Source organism: Capsicum annuum, chromosome 7, assembly GCF_002878395.1.
Source record: "Capsicum annuum cultivar UCD-10X-F1 chromosome 7, UCD10Xv1.1, whole genome shotgun sequence".
NCBI lineage: Eukaryota > Viridiplantae > Streptophyta > Magnoliopsida > Solanales > Solanaceae > Capsicum > Capsicum annuum.
Window position 1 is genome coordinate 223,174,642 of NC_061117.1, and position 18,797 is coordinate 223,193,438.

Below are 18,797 nucleotides of genomic sequence, written 5' to 3' on the forward strand. Positions count from 1 at the left end.
TACACAAAATTGCTGAGATACACCCGTACTTTAGAAGGATCTCATTACCCTCTGGACTAAATAAAATCATATTTTTGGCAACCTTAGTGTCTACGTGGCACATCAGTAAATCAACACACTGAAGGTCCACATAGGCACACGTGTGTACCACATGTGTTAAATTAATGATTAGTGAAGTTTGCCCTCACTTTGCTAAATCAATGAAGATGTTACAAATTTATCCTTTTTAGGTTTATTTTGTTAAAATTGGTCTTGGGCCTAACTCACACCCCATAAGCTAGCTCATGAGGAGAAGGATTGTCCAAGCCTTATAAAGAAACCACCCATCTCATTAACCATCAATGTGGGACTTTCTTTTTAATATTTTAACACCTCACCTCACGCCCAGACCTCAACTGGGCATGGACAATCTACCCAACATATCAATTCGGGGGCCCAACATTAGGTGAGAATGGGCCCTGCTCTGATACCATGTTAAAATTGGTCTTGGGCTTAACTCACACCCCAAAAGCTAGCTGATGAGGAGGAGGATTGCCCAAGCCTTATAAAGAGACCACCCATCTCATTAACCCCCAATGTGGGACTTTCTTTTCAATCTTTTAAGACACCAAGTTAGTGGTTGCTGATTAGATTAGTTATCCAAGTTGTTAGAGTTAGTTAGGAATATTCTAGAAGCTCATGTGACATACATGTGAGCCTATAAATAGCAACCATGCCTCTCTCATTGTACACTTTTACCACTTGAATAACAATATCTTACCACTTTTCTTTCTTCTATTCTCTGCTTCAATGGCTTCCGTATGTGCGTGTGAGTATTGTAATACATCAGTTTAACATGGTATCAGAGCAACGATCCATGGAGGTCTATAGAAAGTATTAATACTCCATTCTATTTTGGATTATGTGCTACTATCAGTAAGGAGAAAGTAGATCTCTGTTTTTTTTTGTAAGCTGAAGTTGGAATTCTGAGTTAGAAAGTAATGGCACCTAAGATCGATCCTACAGATCCTTTATTTCTGGGAGCATCGGATGTTGTTGGTGCTGCATTGATTCCAATCAAGTTGATTGGATCGGAAAATTATGAAATATGGAGAAGATCTATGAAAATTGCATTACTAGGTAAACAAAAATATGGTTTTGTGACTGGCATGTGCAGAAAGGATATGTATAGAGATGATCTACATAAGCAATGGGAGACTTGTAATGCAGTTGTGTTGTCTTGGTTGATGAGTTCAGTAAGTGTTGAGTTGCTGAGTGGCATTATGTATACCACAAGTGCATTTAAAGTATGGGAAGATCTCAAGGAAAGGTTTGACAAGGTTAATAGAATGCGATTGTATCAATTGCATAGAGAAATCAACAATCTTCATCAAGGAACTGATTCTGTTTTTATATACTTTACTAAGCTGAAAACTCTCTGGACTTAATTCAACAGAGGTTAATACAATTTTTGAGTGGGTTGAATGAATCTTATGATCAAGCTAAGAGGCAGATACTCATGAAAGGAGTGACACCTACTCTTAATCAAGCATATACAATGATATTTGAGGATGAGATTCAGCAGCTGGCTTGTACTGCAGTAATTAGTGATAATACTGATGTCATAGCTATGCAGGTAAATAGAAATTTTGCAGAAACAAGTCATAGTGGTCAAGGTTATAAAGGGAAGAGGTGTGATTACTGTCATCTAAATGGACACACTAGAGATGCTTGTTATAAGTTGATAGGATATCTTGCAGATTGGAAATATAAGAATAAAGAAAACTACAATAGAAATCCAAGGGGATCATATCAGTCAAGATCAAGTGGATATGGATATCAGGCCACAGGAAAATCTAACAATCAGTTCTCAGCTCATAACTTCACTGGGAACCAGTCAGGAGAGAACACAAATTACACAAATGTAGCAGGCTCATCTAATGGTCAAGGTGGTCAAGAGAGTAAGGATATCAATAGTGCAGTGATAGCTAGAGCACAAGGTTATCATGGCATTGCTGAACAAAGATGCACATGATTCAAAGCAGGTCAACATGTCAAGTATAGTTACTTGTCTATCAACACATGTTGTTCCACATGAATGGATAATTTCACACCCCTTTTTTAACTCCCAAAAGATTTCATTTTTAAGTTTGAAAGGGGTTTTTATTATTAAAGTGACAAAAGGTGAAAAAAAAATTTGAAAAAGGATTATTTTTACATTCAAAACTCAGAGTCGCCACTTGGCATAATCCAGTGTGCCAAGTCACCTTTGGACAATCCTTTTCAAAATAATTTGACTCTTTAAAACTGGTTTGCCAACAGAGATTCTGGCTAAGGAATTCTGTTGACCGAGGGGAAGGTGTTAGGCACCCCTAGATCCCATGGTTCAACCATGGTCGCTTGGTGGAGAATATCGGCTAATTTTGACACTACAAATGTATAAACCACATAAAACAATCAATCAAACTAACAAAACAAAACAAATCCAAAATCATAATGTCCAGTCCAATTATTACAAACCGAAACAGAAAAATGCGAAAATATAAATCCTATTCTAAACTAGTCCTAGGCTACGCTCCAATGCTTTACCCGATGCTTCGGGCCTTCGTCACGGACATCCTCCGAGTACATAATACTTCAGGGCATTTCCTAATGAATAAATACATGAAACCTCGGGGCATTCCCTGGCTGAATAAATACACTTAATCAAGTATGATAAACTATAAAACATTCACCACACATACATTCAAACTTTCAACATTCAAAAATATCTCTAAATTTGCCTACCCAAACCTAAACTTTGCCTATTCGTTTCAACATGTCATGATTCTATCACGTTTCGATCCACATTCATGCTTATTCCGAATTAAACAAAAACAATAGTAAAACCAATGTTAAACTCAATTCACTATTTTATCAACTTCTCGATTCCACCCTAAATTCCTTTTAATACCAAATTTCCACATTTTTTAATCTAAGAAAATCAACAGAAAATCGAACAAGTAGCAATTCAACCACTAATCAAGATCAATCAACACAACATTCAATCCAATGCCCCAAGTATCATCAACAGTGAAATAAAAGAGTGAAAGAGTAGAATCGGACCTCAATTTGAAGCTTTAGAACTCAATGTTATTCAAATAAGAGATTTCACATCCGGAAACCTCAACCTGATCAGGTTTGAAACTCGATGGAGAATCTCAAAATGAACTACTCCAGCCCGGTATAAAAACCAATGAAAAAATCCGAACCCGATTTTCGGCAAAACAAAAACTAAGAAACCTTACAACCTGAACTCTGGTGAGCTAACAGTGATAGAACCGATAGGAATAGGTCGGATTTCGGCGAGTTTTGAGTGGCTTGATGTTTTTTCCATGAACCAATCGCCGGAACAGTGATCGTCGACCTGAGATCTGTTATTTCCCTCAATTTTTTTTTACTTCATCTTACCCATTTTCACTTCTTTTCTCACTGTTTTTCACTGTATTTTTTATGAATTTTAATCAGTGTATATGTGCGATTTTCTTCTGTGTTGAGAGTGAGGATCCGTGAGGGTGTTAACTATGGCGTCTTTGTGTGCGTGTGAGTCGATCAACAAAAAAAGGAGATCCCTGGATTTTTCTCTCCTCCGTGTGATGGTTTTTGTGAATAAAAAAATGGAAGATGATGGACAATTGATTGGTGGTCTGTGAATTTGGAGGGTGAGCTATGTGTATTGGTGGAGAAGAAGATGGTATCTGCAGGTATTCTCTCGATGAATCAAAAATGAAACCAAAATGGAGCTTCCAGAAGAAAAATGGAGTCTGTGTGTGCTCCCTTTTTTTTTGGTGTCCCCTCCTTTGTATATTGTATGATGGTGTATAAATGTTGACCAGTGGAAAAACGTGAAGGGAAATGGGTGGGGTAGGGGTAGGGTAGGTGGGGTAGAGGTAGGATATGGGGTGGGGTGGTGATCTGTGCGCTTTTAATTGGAGAGGTTGTTAGGATAGGATTAAAACAAGATAAAAATTTTAAGGGTTGTTATTTTTATATTTTTGTGGGATATGATTATATGGTTGAGGTACACGGTAGGATAAGGTAAAAAATAGAAAAAAATACTTTCTGGGATGGACAAAATTACATGTCTACATCATGCCCCTCTTTGTATGTAAACACAAAGTGTTTTCATACAAAGAAGTAGACAACGAGACAGAATTTTAACCCGACCATTATTCACAGGGAAGAAATAAAAGGAAGAAGGACAATCAAGTTGGAGAGTCGAGTGAGGTCCCATCGAGGCTCCGGTTCGCGGCTCTATCATTACACCACAATGAAAATTACAAGTTAAAACATAAATGAAATTACAAAATTCTATCTATGCAGCTCTCTTTGACTCTTGACATGCTACTTCATCACCCTATTCTTTAGGCGGGCTCCTGACTAGCATTTTCTTCAACTTGTTGCATCGCTTTAAATTTCTTCACCCTATTCTTCAGGTGGGCTCCTGACTTGCTATGTTTCAATTTGTTAACTTTCCATTTCTTTACCTTGTTGCTTGGCTTTCAACTTCTTCACCTTGTTATTTTGACTTTCCATTTATTCGCCCTGTTCTTCAGATGGGCTCCTGAAATCACATCAAAACTAGAAAGGAAATTATTCCAAACATAATTATTGTGAAGAGAAATTCTGTTTGCCAGAAAAATAAATTTCCAAAAACAAAAATTAAATTTTTGCCCTAGTTTATCATCAGAAGACTTTTGAGAAAGTCAAATCATACCTACTTGCATGTTGCAATGATGAATCAAGACTCTGACCAAGAAATGCATCTCTCGAGAGTAAAATTGAATGACCAAGACTAGGAAGTGCGTCTCCTAAGAATTAAAGTGAGGAATTCTAACTAGAAAGTGCGTCTCCTAAGAATTAAAGTGAGGAATTCTGACTAGAAAGTGCGTCTTCCAGAGATAGAAGTTTAAATTAAAAAGTGTGCCACCTGACAAATGAAAACTAGAAAGGAAGTGCATCTTCTAAGGGTTAAGTGCAATGACTCGACTAGTAAGTGCACTTTTAGAAATCAAAGGGACTAACTCGACTAGGAAGTACATCTACTAGGAATCAAGACTTAAGTTAGGAAGTGCATCACCTAAAAACCAAAATTCGAATTACCCAATCAAGGAAGTGCATTTCCTTACCAATGTTGATTGAATTATCAAAACAAGAAAGTGCATCTCCTTACCAATGCCACTTGAATTACCAAAACAAGGAAGTACGTCTCCTTATCAATGTTGCTTGAATTGCCTAAACAAGGAAGTGTATCTTCTTACAAATGTTTCTTGAATTACCCAAATAACGAAGTGCGTCTCCTTACAAATACTACTTGAATTACCAAACAAAGAAGTGTGTCTCCTTACAAATGTTGCTTGAATTATCAAAACAAGGGAGTGCATCTCCTTACCAGTACCGCTTGAATTACCCAAATATGGAAGTGCGTCTCCTTACAAATGTTGCTTGAATTATCCAAATAGGGAAGTGCGTCTCCTTACAAATACCGCTTGAATTACCAAACAAGGAAGTGCTTCTCCTTACAAATGTTGCTTGAATTTCCCAAACAAAGAAGTGTGTCTCCTTACAAATGTTGCCAGAATTACCCAAACAAGGAAGTGCGTCTCCTTACAAATGCCACTTGAATTACCAAATAAGAAAGTGTGGCTTCGTACAAATGTCTCTTGAATTATCCTAACAAGGAAGTGTGTCTCCTAGATATATTGGATGATGAGTTTTACCATGGTTTTGATTACCAAACTTATGCAACAATATTGTCTCCTACATTTGTATAAGTGAGTCATTGCAACTTTTGATGTTTAGGCTTTGAAATCCTTGATTCGAAGGTAACATGTGTTCTTGTTTCATATAAAGAAAACTTGTTAGTTTAAAAATATGGTGGCTAGTTTGTGACTTTGGCTTTCGTGGAAATCTCTCTTGCCCCTGTCACATTAATCTTGCTTTCAACCATTAGCATATGTCATTAACTCACTTCATCATTGATCCGAACTCAGATTATTAAGAGTCACTTTGAAACAAACACAGTAATTCTTCTTTGCCATGCTTCTCAGATAAACCCTTTTAACCTTGATATTTCCATAAGTTCCCAGACTTTCTGTTGACAAAACTTTCAGCATGCCTTGTTTCAGCTCACAATCATGTCTCTTTCATGTGTTGGCCTTTTGTCATTCTTTGTGCAATTAAAGAAGCTGGTAGCCAGTTTTGAAATCATTTTTCACTTATTTTGACATGGACTTGACTCAAAGACAAGAGAAAAAATGACAATGATTTTTATTTGGATAACTAAATAAAGAAAATAAAATAAAAAATAAAGAAAAGAAAGAAAAGACAATGAATGTCCCCATTTGAAACAAATAAACAAAAATTTATCTAAAAATGACAGTCAACTCTAATGATTATGCCATGCATTTTGGATTAGGTTTCCTGATATTTCCATCCAAACTTTCTAACAATTGTTCTTGAGCTAATGGCTCTAAAACTGAGTTACTTGCTTTGACCCATTGCATTCAAAGAGCTCATTCAGCTAGTGGCACCTTGCAGGGTTTCCCCCAATAAGCCTCTCTCATTTTTTTCCCACTGACCCTCGCCTTATGGTGCAGGTGGGGTTTTCACCAATAAGACTCTCATTTTTATCTCTCTCAACTTACCATCACCTTATGGTTCCCCTGAGGGTTTTCACCAATTAGACTCTCATTTTTATTTCTCCCCTAATTTCTTATGCTAAGAAAGACAACTAGATCCCAAATACATCATAATATCCCTTGCATACTTAGCCTTAACATCCTCAAAGATTGATCTGAAGTTTTTTCTTTGATTGTAACTTGGCTTTTGGATAGGGTTAGAAAGAAAGGATGGCATGAGGCCCAAACAACACTTGAAGTGGGGTGGGACTTACAACTTTTGGAATCGACTCAAACAATGAGGATTAACTCATGCCCTAGTTTCTTTTGACTGGGTGACTCTAAATTATTTATTTGATTGGACTGAGCCCAGAATAGGGCAGCCTACGTATCTCACCCTCGAAAGAGGAGAATCAGTTCATGCGTAGTTCTGGCTGCTTGTTCTTTCACTTGATTCTAAATTTTTCTTTTTTTGACTCTTTCTCTTTGGTACTTTCCTGACTTTATTTTTATTGACACTCTTTTTTTTTTTGGACACATTTTTTCTCTCTTTTTTTTTGAAACTTTCTGACTCTATTCTTTTGCTCGACACTTTTCTTTTGAGTTTTGCTGACTCTATCTTGATTCCAAAAGAGGGGTATGAAATAAAATGGGACTAAAGCTCAAATGGGGTAAACAAAGGATAACACAATGTTTGGATAACAGAATAAATGCCTTCGTCATATCAATCCTTGAAAATACTAGTAGATTGCATACAAGTGAAAGTGAAAGATGAAGATCATAAATGACACAGGGACAAAACCAGATAGATCCTGAACTGCAACCTTGAAATAATTCAAAAAACAGAAAAGAAAACAAAGCAAACTACCAGACCTCTTCCTAGTAGGGAGAGGGGTGACTTCTCAATTGCTCTTGACATCTTAGCCACTAGTTTGCATGTCAGTATGACTAGAGCTTTCCTAACAATCAATGGTCTGCACCATAATTGATTTATCTTTAATCATCTTTTCTATTTCTCTTTTCAAAGAACGACAATCTTTAATACTGTGACTCTGAACATCAGAATGATATGCACATCATACATTAGCATCAAAACTTCTTGAATGTGGGTCAGGAGTATACCCAAGGAGAGGAGTGATCATGTCCTGCTATACCAATCTCTGGAATAAACTTGCATACGACTCTCCGATTGGTGTGAAACTATCCCTCGACTTCTGTCTCATTTCATTGTTTGGCTTAAATTGAAAACCAGGCCTAGAAGGGCTTCAGTATGTATGTGGAGTTAGAGGATGACTCGACAGAGTTGGCGCACACCAGTGTGGGTAAGATAGAGGTTGAATATATGGTTGCACATTATACACTTGATATGGAAGTGGGTGAATGGAATATAATGGATTTTGGGAAAGATTCTGTAGAGCTTGGGCATAAACTTGGGTTTGAGCCTATGGGTAACGATGGTGTGGTCCTCTTGCCCGTGCCTGTTGTCCAACTACAATGGCAGATGCATATTCCTCATACTTTTTCCCTCCGACACTTCCCAATCTTTTTTGAACTGCTTGAGTAGTCGCTTTCAATGTTGCAAAACTCATAATACGGCCAGTTTTAATTCCATCCTCTATCATCTCCCCTATTTTGAGGACCTCAATAAATAGCTTGCCTAATGTAGGTAACAATTATTGATAATATGTTTCATCCTATGCTTGAATAAATACCTCCACTATCTTACTTTCTTTCATTGATGGTTTCACCATAGCAGCTTGTTCACGCCATCTAATTGCATACTCTCTAAAAGTCTCAGTACTCTTTTTATTCATGTTAGTGAGGGATTTCTCATTAGGAATCAACTCCACATTGTATTGGAATTTTTGCACAAATTCATTAGCTAGGTCATCCCAACTAATCCACTTGTCGATGTCTAAGTCAACAAACCATTCTGAAACTATGCCTGAAAGACTCTCACCGAAATATGCCATGAGTAATTCTTCTTTCCCCCCATCACCCCTTAGTTGGTTGCAATAACGTCTCAAATGTGCTACAGGATCGCTATGTCCATCATACTTCTCAAACTTTGGCATTTTAAACCCAAAAGGAAGATGATCCCCTGGAAATATGCATAGATGTTTATATAAGACACTTTTGTACCCCTCAAGTCCCTGGAGGTCTTTCATAGCCAGTTCCAAACTTCTTAATTTTTTGGTCATTTCCCCTTTTTCTTCTATTATAATAGGCTTCTCAGTGTTAAGAGGAAATTTAAGCGGGTGAGTATAGCCATAAGGATTAGTCGACTTAAATATGGGCTCAATAGCATGATGTTGGTCAATAGAAATATTTAATACAGTCTTTCTCGCAGAGTGGGGAGGCACAACTTATGGATAAACCTCAAAAGTAGGAGCTTCGGGTACGGGTGGTGCTGCAAAAACCTGAACAGTGGGTGGAGCCGAGCATGTGGTAGCTTTGTGTTGAGGAGTGAGGAAATAACTATTGGAAGTGTTTGGATAGTGTTGCCCCGGAGCAGGTCCTGATGCGTGTTATGGTGTGTCAACAAAAATAGAAAACTGTGTATATGACACTGGAGGCAAGCTAGAAAGATATTTTAGATTATCAACGGGGAATGGAGGGGGTGGCAACCTATTAGCCCAAGCTCGATGCATTTCTATCATTTGTTGCCTTAATTTTTGAATCTCTTCATTAGCTCCTAAATTCTCATTTCCCGAACTCCGTATCTAATCAGTGACAACAAACTCGATATCCTTGTTGGCCATGACCTTCTCTGTGACTTGGTGCAATATGGAGGACCAGCCAAAATGCCACAAACTAACCACCTTAAACTAATTGAACAAGAGATAGCAAATGCTTTAGAATTCAACTTTTTTTTTCAAAACATTTGTTTTCTTTTTGAATAGGTCACCGAACCCAAGAGGGGCGCCTACGTATCTCACCCCTGAAAGAGGAGAATCAGGTGTGCGTAGTTCGTGAAGTCTTGCCAAAATGGTCAATTAATTCTTTTTCCTTTCTTTTTTTTTCAGAAACTTCAAAAATAACAAATTGTCAAAAGAATTGACGAAAATCATTTTGGGTTTTCAATTTTTGAATTTCATACGAAAATGAGACTGAAGATACTAACAAAAAATCTTTTTTGTGATTTTGTTTTAAAGATGTATAGGAAACACCTACTTTAAAGGAAAAGTGAAGAAAATTTTTTTTTGGATTTTTCAAATAAGATCCCCGAACCCACAATAGGCTGCCAACGTATCTCAATCCCGAGAGACAAGAATAGGGGTGTGTAGTTCATCCAGATTGGACAATTAAGGATTAAATAACCAACTCCCTGACTTGGGAGTCACGAGCACAAACAGAAGATGCAAAACGTCTATAAAATCTTTTTGAGTTTTCAATTTGACACTTCACATAAAAATTACACCAACAACTATGAAAGAAAAATCTTTATGGTATTTTCGTGAAATGTTCAAAACTCCTACAATTTTTTTGCATTTTTCTTGTATAAAAACTCCTATGAATGAAAAATCTTTTAGAAGTTTTTGAATTGTGAATGCATGCTAAATAAGACAAAGGAAAAATCTTTTTGATGTTTTTGTTTTTGAGAAATGAGTGCAAAAGGTAAAAATCTTTTTGAATTTTTGGATTGTGAAGAACAAAAGCCATAAAAAACTCTAAAAACACTACGAAACACTTTTTTTTTTCGATACACCTTTTAATTTTTTTTCTCGTTTTTTCCAACAAATTTTGCTTACACACTTTGCTTCAAACACATGCTTTTGTCCAAATCAATATGTCAAATGACCCCGTTACCCTAAAAATGAAACATTTAGAACGTAGGGATGCTTTAGAGGTGAGTCTCTTACAAAGGACCAAGTGGGTCCCGCTAGGTCTCAATATGATGTAGTTAAGTATGACCTAACGGCTGACCTACGTTGGGGTTCACTAATAAGGCTGTTTGGGGAAGTGTATGGTCAATAGTGGCTGGTCTAGCTTTCCACCCACTCCATACCAGCCGAAGGCTCCTCCTCCTAAAAATAAAGGTGACTCAACTATAGGTCGTGTACACAGCATGTACTACCGAACCTGTTACAGAAAGAATTGACTCGGATTATGCAAATAATGCCAGATATAAAGCGGTAACACATAAGAGAAAAACTGTAAGCACGTAGGCACTCAATAACGATAAACAAATACAAACAATAATACAAACAATGTCTATACACTCATAATGTCAAAACTAAGCCGATATAACTCCAAAAATAAGCTCGAATTCTGAAAAGGGTCCCCAGTAGAGTCACCAGAGCTGTCACACCCCTTTTTTAACTTCCAAAAGATTTCATTTTTAAGTTTGAAAGGGATTTTTATTATTAAAGTGACAAAAGGTGAAAAAAAAAATTGAAAAAGGATTATTTTTACATTCAAAACTCAGAGTCGCCACTTGGCATAATCCAGTGTGCCAAGTCACCTTTGGACTATCCTTTTCAAAATAATTTAACTCTTTAAAACTAGTTTGCGAACAGAGATTCCAGCTAAGGAATTTTGTTGACTGAGGGGAAGGTGTTAGGCACCCCTCGATCCAATGGTTCAACCACGGTCGCTTGGTGGAGAATATCGGCTAATTTTGACACTACAAATGTATAAACCACATAAAACACACAAAACAATCAATCAAACCGACAAAACAAAAAAAATCCAAATCATAATGTCCAGTCCAATTATTACAAACCGAAATAGAAAAATGCGAAAATATAAATCCTATTCTAAACTAGTCCTAGGCTACACTCCAATGCTTTACCCAATACCTCGGGCCTTCGTCATAGACGTCCTTCAAGTACATAATACGTTGGGGAATTTCTCGGTGCCCTGGCTGAATACATACACTTAATCAAGTATGATAAACTATAAAACATTCACCACACATACATTCAAACTTTTAACATTCAAAAATATCTCTAAATTTGCCTACCCAAACCTAAACTTTGCCTATCCGTTTGAACATGTCATGATTCTATCACGCTCTGATCCACATCCATGCTTATTCCAAATTAAATAAAAACAATAGTAAAACCAATGTTAAACTCAATTCACTATTTTATCAACTTCTCGATTCCATCCCACATTCCTGTTAATACTAAATTTCCATAATTTGTAATCTAAGAAAGTCAACAACAAATCAAACAAGTAGCAATACAACATTCAATCCGATGCCCCAAGTATCATCAACAGTGAAATAAAAGAGTGAAAGAGTAGAATCGGACCTCAATTTGAAACTTTCGAACTCAATGTTATTCAAATAAGAGAGTCCACATCTGGAAACCTCAAACCAAACCTCAACCACGACCAAACTCAATTCGGTGTAGAGAAATACAACTCGATCAGGTTTGAAACCCGATGGAGAATCTCAAAATGAACTACTCCAGCCCGATATCAAAAACCAACGACAAAATCCGAACCCAATTTCCAGCAAAACAAAAACTGAGAAACCTTACAACCTGAACTCCGGTGAGCTAACAGTGATAGAACCGATAGGAATAAGTCGGATTCCAGGGATTTTTGAGTGGCTTGACATTTTTTCGGCGAACCAATCGCCGAAACAGTGATCGTCGACCTGAGATCTGTTATTTCCCTTGATTTTTTTTTACTTCATCTTACCCATTTTTGACTTCTTTTCTCACTGTTTTGCACTGTATTGTTTATGAAATTTAATCAGTGTATGTGTGCAATTTTCTTCTATGTTGAGAGTGAGGATATGTGAGGGTGTTAACTATGGCGTCTTTGTGTGCGTGTGAGTCAATCAAAAAAATGGAGATCCTTGGGTTTTTCTCTCCTCCGTGCGATGGTTTCTGTGAATAAAGAAAATAGAAATGATGGACAATTGATTGGTGGTCTATGAATTTAGAGGGTGAGTTGTGTGTATTAGTGGAGAAGAAGATAGTATGTGTAGGTATGCTCTCGATGAATCAAAAATGAAACCAAAATGGAGCTTCCAGAAGAGAAATAGAGTTTGTGTGTGCTCCCCTTTTATTGGTGTCCCCCTCTTTGTATATTGTGTGATGGTGTATAAATGTTGAACAGTGGAAAAAAGTGAAGGAAAATGGTTGGGGTAGGGGTAGGGTAGGTGGGGTAGAGGTAGGGTATGGTGTGGGGTGGTAATGTGTCCATTTTTAATTGGAGAGGTTGTTTGGATAGGATTAAAACAAGATAAAATTTGTTAAGGCTTGTTATTTTTGTATTTTTGTGGGGTATGATTATATGGTTGAGGGTAAATGGTAGGATAAGGTAAAAAATAGAAAAATATTATTTCTGGGAGGGACAAAATTATGTGTCTACAAGTAATAGATTCTGGTGCAACACATCATGTTGCAGCACATAAAGGTGTATTCTCACAGTGCCATAAAGTAGTTAATACAGAAAAAGAAATGGTGAATCTTCCTACTGGAGCCAAGGAAAATATTTCACACATTGAAGAAACATTAATCCTAAATGAGGAAACTATTAATGATGTGTTGTTTGTTCCTGACTTTAAACTCAATCTGTTATCAGTATCAAAAATGACCAAACTACTTTCATACTTTGTGTCATTCTACCCTGATTTCTGTGTAGTTCAGGACCTTCATACTGACAAGATGAAGGGGATTGGTAAGGAAAAAGGGGGATTATACTTTCTTAAGAAGGTCTGGAGATTGAATGAAGCATAGGAAAGAAGTTCTCAAAGGCTGCTGGTTGTGGAAGTAGATATGCAAGACTGCAACTTATGGTATAGAAGGCTTGGGCTCCCTTCTTCTCAGGCTTTGCAATCACTTAGTCTAATAAGACGCAAAACATACTTAGAGGTTCTAAATAAATGTTGTCACACCGCCTTTTTAACTCCCAAAAGATTTGATTTTTAGTTTGAAAGGGTTTTTATTATTAAAGTGAAAAAAGATCAAAAATTTATTTAGAAAAAGGACTATTTACATTTTTTATTCAGATTCAACACTTGGCATAATTCCGTGTGCCAAGTCACCTTTTGAAAAATCCTTTTCAAAACTGTTTTGACTCTTTTAAAACTAGTTTGCAAACAGAGATTCCAGCTAAGGAATTTGTTGACCGAGGGGAAGGTGTTAGGAACCCCTCATTTCCGTAGTTTGAACACTGTCACTTGGTGGAGCGTATTGGCTAATTTTACGCTACGAAGTTATAAACCACACAAAGCACGCAAAACAATCAATCAAGCAAACAAAACAAAACAAAAAAATTCAAAATTTAGTGTCCAGTCCAATTATACAGTCTGAAATAGAAAAATGCAAAAAATAAACCTATTCTAAATTAGACCTAAACTAATCTACAATACTTTACCCGATGCCTCGGGACTTGATAACGAACTTCCTTCGAGGACATAATACGTCGGGGCATTCCCCAGTGAATAAATACATGAAACCTCGGGGCATTCCCCGGCCAAATGAATACACTTGAATAAAATATGATAAACTAGAATGAAACATTCCCACACACATTCAAACATTCAACCAAACATAAGTTCTAAATATTCCTACCCGAATCTACATTTACCTATCCAAATCGACCTATCACAAGAGACTATCAAATTAAACAAAGTCGATGCTTATCCCGAATCAAGCAACTATCAATGAATCAACATAAACTAATATTCACTTTTATCAATGTTTTTAATTCCCGCCCCTCAAATCTCATTTTTGATCAAACAATCAACTTCAATATAGAAACAACCAATCAAAGCCACGACAATCATAGATGTTCAGACATGCGATCAAAATTATAGCATCAATCATCACGAAACATTCAAATCACAAAATAAAACATATCAAATTGAGTAAAATTAAAAGGAGTTGAAAAATTGGACCTTAGAAGATGCTTGCAAAATCAATGTATTATTTCAATCAAAATCCGGTGCAGTCCGCATCGAGAACTTCAATTCAAACCTCAACTATGAACTGGCTAACTTGATCAAAACTCTGGTAGGCTCGGCTATTGATTTTTGGCAGTGGTGGGTTGTTTAACCACTAATTTATGATGGTTTTTTAGACGATTTGAGCTGATTTCGACCGAGATCGGTGATGGGTGTCCCTTTTCGGTGAAGGATGTCATTTTGGACTCACAATCGGTGGTGGATCGACCGTCACAATAGTGACAGATGGCGAACCACCTTTTCTCTCTCTCTTACATTTTCTCCATCTCTCTCACACCCAAATCGATAATCCTTTCCTCTATGTGCGATGATCTCTCCTATTTCGCCATAGTCCCACAGTTTTTCTCTTAGTTACTCTCTCTTTCTCTTTGTTAATCACTCTCTATTGCTTCGAAGAAGAAAAGAAACCCCCTCCTCTTTACTGTGAAGTGTGTGGGGAATCCTTCACCATGGTTTCCAGTGAGTGTGTATAAAAATGGTTGTGTATGCTTGAGAGAGTGAACATGGAGAGTTCTCTGTTGAAGATGATCATAATCCCCCCCCCCTATTTTGTTTTGTCTTCTTTTCTTTTTTTTTTGGAAAGAAACATGGGAGGGGGGTTAAAGGTAGGGGTAAGGGGTGGTAAGGTAGTGGGATAGGGTATAGGATAAATTTTATTAGGATAAGGTTAGGGATTTATTGAATTTTTGTTATTTTTGTATTTTTGTGGGGTATAATTACATGGGTGAGGATACACGGTAGGATAAAGTAAAAAATGGGTAAAAACGAAATCGGGGAGGGACGAAATTAGGAGTCTACATCATGCTCCCTTTGAATGTAAACACAAAGTGTTTACAAACAAAGGAGTAGACAACAAGACAGAATTTTGTCTCGATCATTATTCAAAGGAAGAAACTGAAAGAAGAAAAAGAACCGAGTTTTGACTTAAGCCATCCTAGCCACCCAAGTTAAGGAGGAATCAAGTAATGGTGTCTTAAAGGATTGGAAGGAAATGGACTATACCGAGTTGGAGAGCCGAGTGAGGTTCCATCGAGGTTCCATTTTGCGGCTCTGTCATTATATCAAAATAAAAATTATAAGTTAAAACATAAATGAAATTACAAAATCCTATCTATACAGCTTCTGTTGGACTCCTGACTTAAGTTTCATCACCCTATTCTTCAGGCGGGCTCCTGACTTGCAATTTCATCACTTGTTGCTTAGTCTTCAATTGCTTTAACTTGTTGCTTAACTTTCCATTTATTTTCTCTGTGTTTCGGGCGGTCTCCTGACTTGCCATTTCATTACCCTGTTCTTCAGGAGGGTTCCTGTCTTGCAACTCCATCACCCTGTTCTTCAGGCGGGCTCCTGACTTGCAATTTCGTCACCCTGTTCTTCGGGCGGGCTCCTGACTTGCTATTTCATCAATCTGTTAACTTTCAACTTTTCACCATGTTGCTTGACTTTTAAATTCTTCACCATGTTGCTTGACTTTTCATTTTTTTCGTCCTGCTCTTCAGGTGGGCTCCTGAAATTACATCAAAACTAAAAAGAAAATTATCCCAAACAAAGATTATTATAAAGAAATTTCATTTGCTAGAAAAGTAAAGTTCCAAACACAAGAACTAAATGTTGCCCCAGTTTATCATCAAAGGGCTTTTGTGCAAGTCACATAATTATGGGAATCAAGGAGAATGACTCGACTAAAGGTACGTCTTATAGGAATCAAGGGATGATTCGACTAAAAGGTTCATCTAATAGGAATCAACAGTGATGACTCGACTAAAAGGTACGTCTTATAGGAATCAAGGGTGATAACTCAACTAAAAGGTACGTATAATAGGAATCAAGGGTGATGACTCGACTAAAAGGTTCGTCTTATAGGAATCAAAGGGGAATGACTCGACTAAAAGGTACGTCTTCTAGGGGCCAAAGGGAATGACTCGACTAAAAGGTACGTCTTATAGGAATCAAAGGGAACGACTCGACTAAAAGGTACATCTTCTAGGGGTCAAAGGGAATGACTCTACTAAAAGTTACGCCTTATAGTAATCAAAGGGAATGACTCAACTAAAAGGTACGCCTTATAGGAATCAAGGGAGATGACTCAACTAAAAGCTACGTCTTATAGGAATCAAGGAGGATGACTCGACTAAAAAGTACGCCTTCTAGGAATCAAGGGGGATGACTTGACTAAAAGGTACGTTTTATAGGAATCAAAGGGGATGACTCAACTAAAAGGTACGTCTTATAGGAATCAAAGGGAGATAACTCGACTAAAAGGTATGTCTTATAGGAATCTAAGGAAATGACTCGACTAAAAGGTACGCATCAAGGGAATGACTCGACTAAAAGGTACGTATTATAGGAATCAAAGGGAATGACTCAACTAAAAGGTACATCTTATAGGAATCAAAGGAGATGACTCAACTAAAAGGTACGTCTATAGGAATCAAAGAGAATGACTTGACTAAAAGGTACGTCCTATAGGAATCAAAGGGAATGAATCGACTAAAAGGTACGTCTTCTAGGGGTCAAAGGGAATGACTCGACTAAAAGGTACATCTTCTAGGAGTGAAGGTTCAATTTAAGAAATATATCACCCAGCATATGAAAACTGAAATCCCTGGACATGAAAGTGTGTCTCCGAGGGATATAAGATGATGAATTTTTACCATGATTTAATTATCTAACCTATGCAGCAACATTGCTTCCTGCATTTGTAAAAGTGAGAAATTACGGGCCTTGATGTTTAGGCTTTGAAATCCTTGATTTGAAGATAACATGTGTTCCTGTTTCATGCAAAGAAAGGTTGTGAGTTTAAAAACATGGTGGCTGGTTTGTGGCTTTGGCTTTCGTGGTAAACGCTCTTGCCATCATCACATTTAACGTTGCTTCCAACCGTTAGCATGCATCATTGACTTGATGCATCATTGACCCAAACTCAGATTATTAAGAGTGATTTTGAAACAAATACAGTATCTTTGCTTTGTCATGCTCCTCAAATTGACCCCTTGGAACCTTGGTATTTCATGAGTTCCCAAACTTATTTGTTGACAAAACTTTCTGTTTGTCTCATTTTGGCTCACAATCACGTCTCTTTCATGCGTTGGCCTTTCTGCCTTGCTTTGTACAATTGAAGAAGCTGGTAGCCAGTTTTGAAATCTTTTCTCACTTGTTTTGACATAGACTTGACTCAAAAACAAGAAACGAAAAAAAAAGAATGACAATTTTTGTTTGGATAACTGACTCAAGAAAGATAAAATAAAAATAAAGAGAAGAAAGAAAAGATAATGAATATCCCCTTTTGAAACAAAGAAACAAAAAATTCATCTAAAAATGACAGTCAACACTAATGGTTATGCCATGCATTTTGGATTAAGCAGCTTAATATTTTCATCCAAACTTTCTACCCATTGTTTTTGAGTTAATGGCCTTGAAACTGAGTTGCTTTCTTAGGTCAACTACATTTAAGACACCATTTGGCTAGTGGCGCCTTGAAGGTTTTTTGCCGACAAGCTTCTCTCATTTCTTTTTGTCACCTCACCATAGCCTTATGGTATCCGAGAGGGATTTTCACCAATAAGATTCTCTTATTTTCATTTCGCTCAACTCACAGTCGTCTTACAGTGCCCGTGAGGGTTTTCACTGATAAGACTCTCATTTTATCTCTCTCAAATCACCATCATCTTATGGTGCCCATGGGGGTTTTCACCAATAAGACTCTCATTTTTATTTCTTTCCTGATTTCTTATGCTGGGGAAGACAAGTAGTACCCCAAAATGCATCATCATATCCATTGCATGCTTAGCCTTAACATTATCAAAGATTAATATAAAGAATTTTCTTTGGTTATAACTTGGCTTTTGGATAAGGTTAGAAAAAAATGACATGAGGCCCAAACAACACTCAAAGTGGGGTAGGACTTACAACTTTTGGAATTGACTCAAACAATGAGGATTAACTCATGCCCCAGTTTCTTTTGACTGGGCAATTCTAAACTTTTTATTTGGTTGGACCGATCCCTGAGTAGGGCATCCTACATATCTCACCCTCGAAAGAGGAGAATCAGGTCACGCGTAGTTCTAGTAGCTTGTTCTTTCACTTGATTCTTTTTTTTTTTTGTTGACTCTTTTTCTCTTTGGGACTTTTCTGACTTTATTTTTCTTGACACTCATCTTTTCTTTCTTTTTTGACACATTTTTTTTTGAATTTTGTTGACTCTATCTTGATTCCAAAAGAGGGGTATGAAA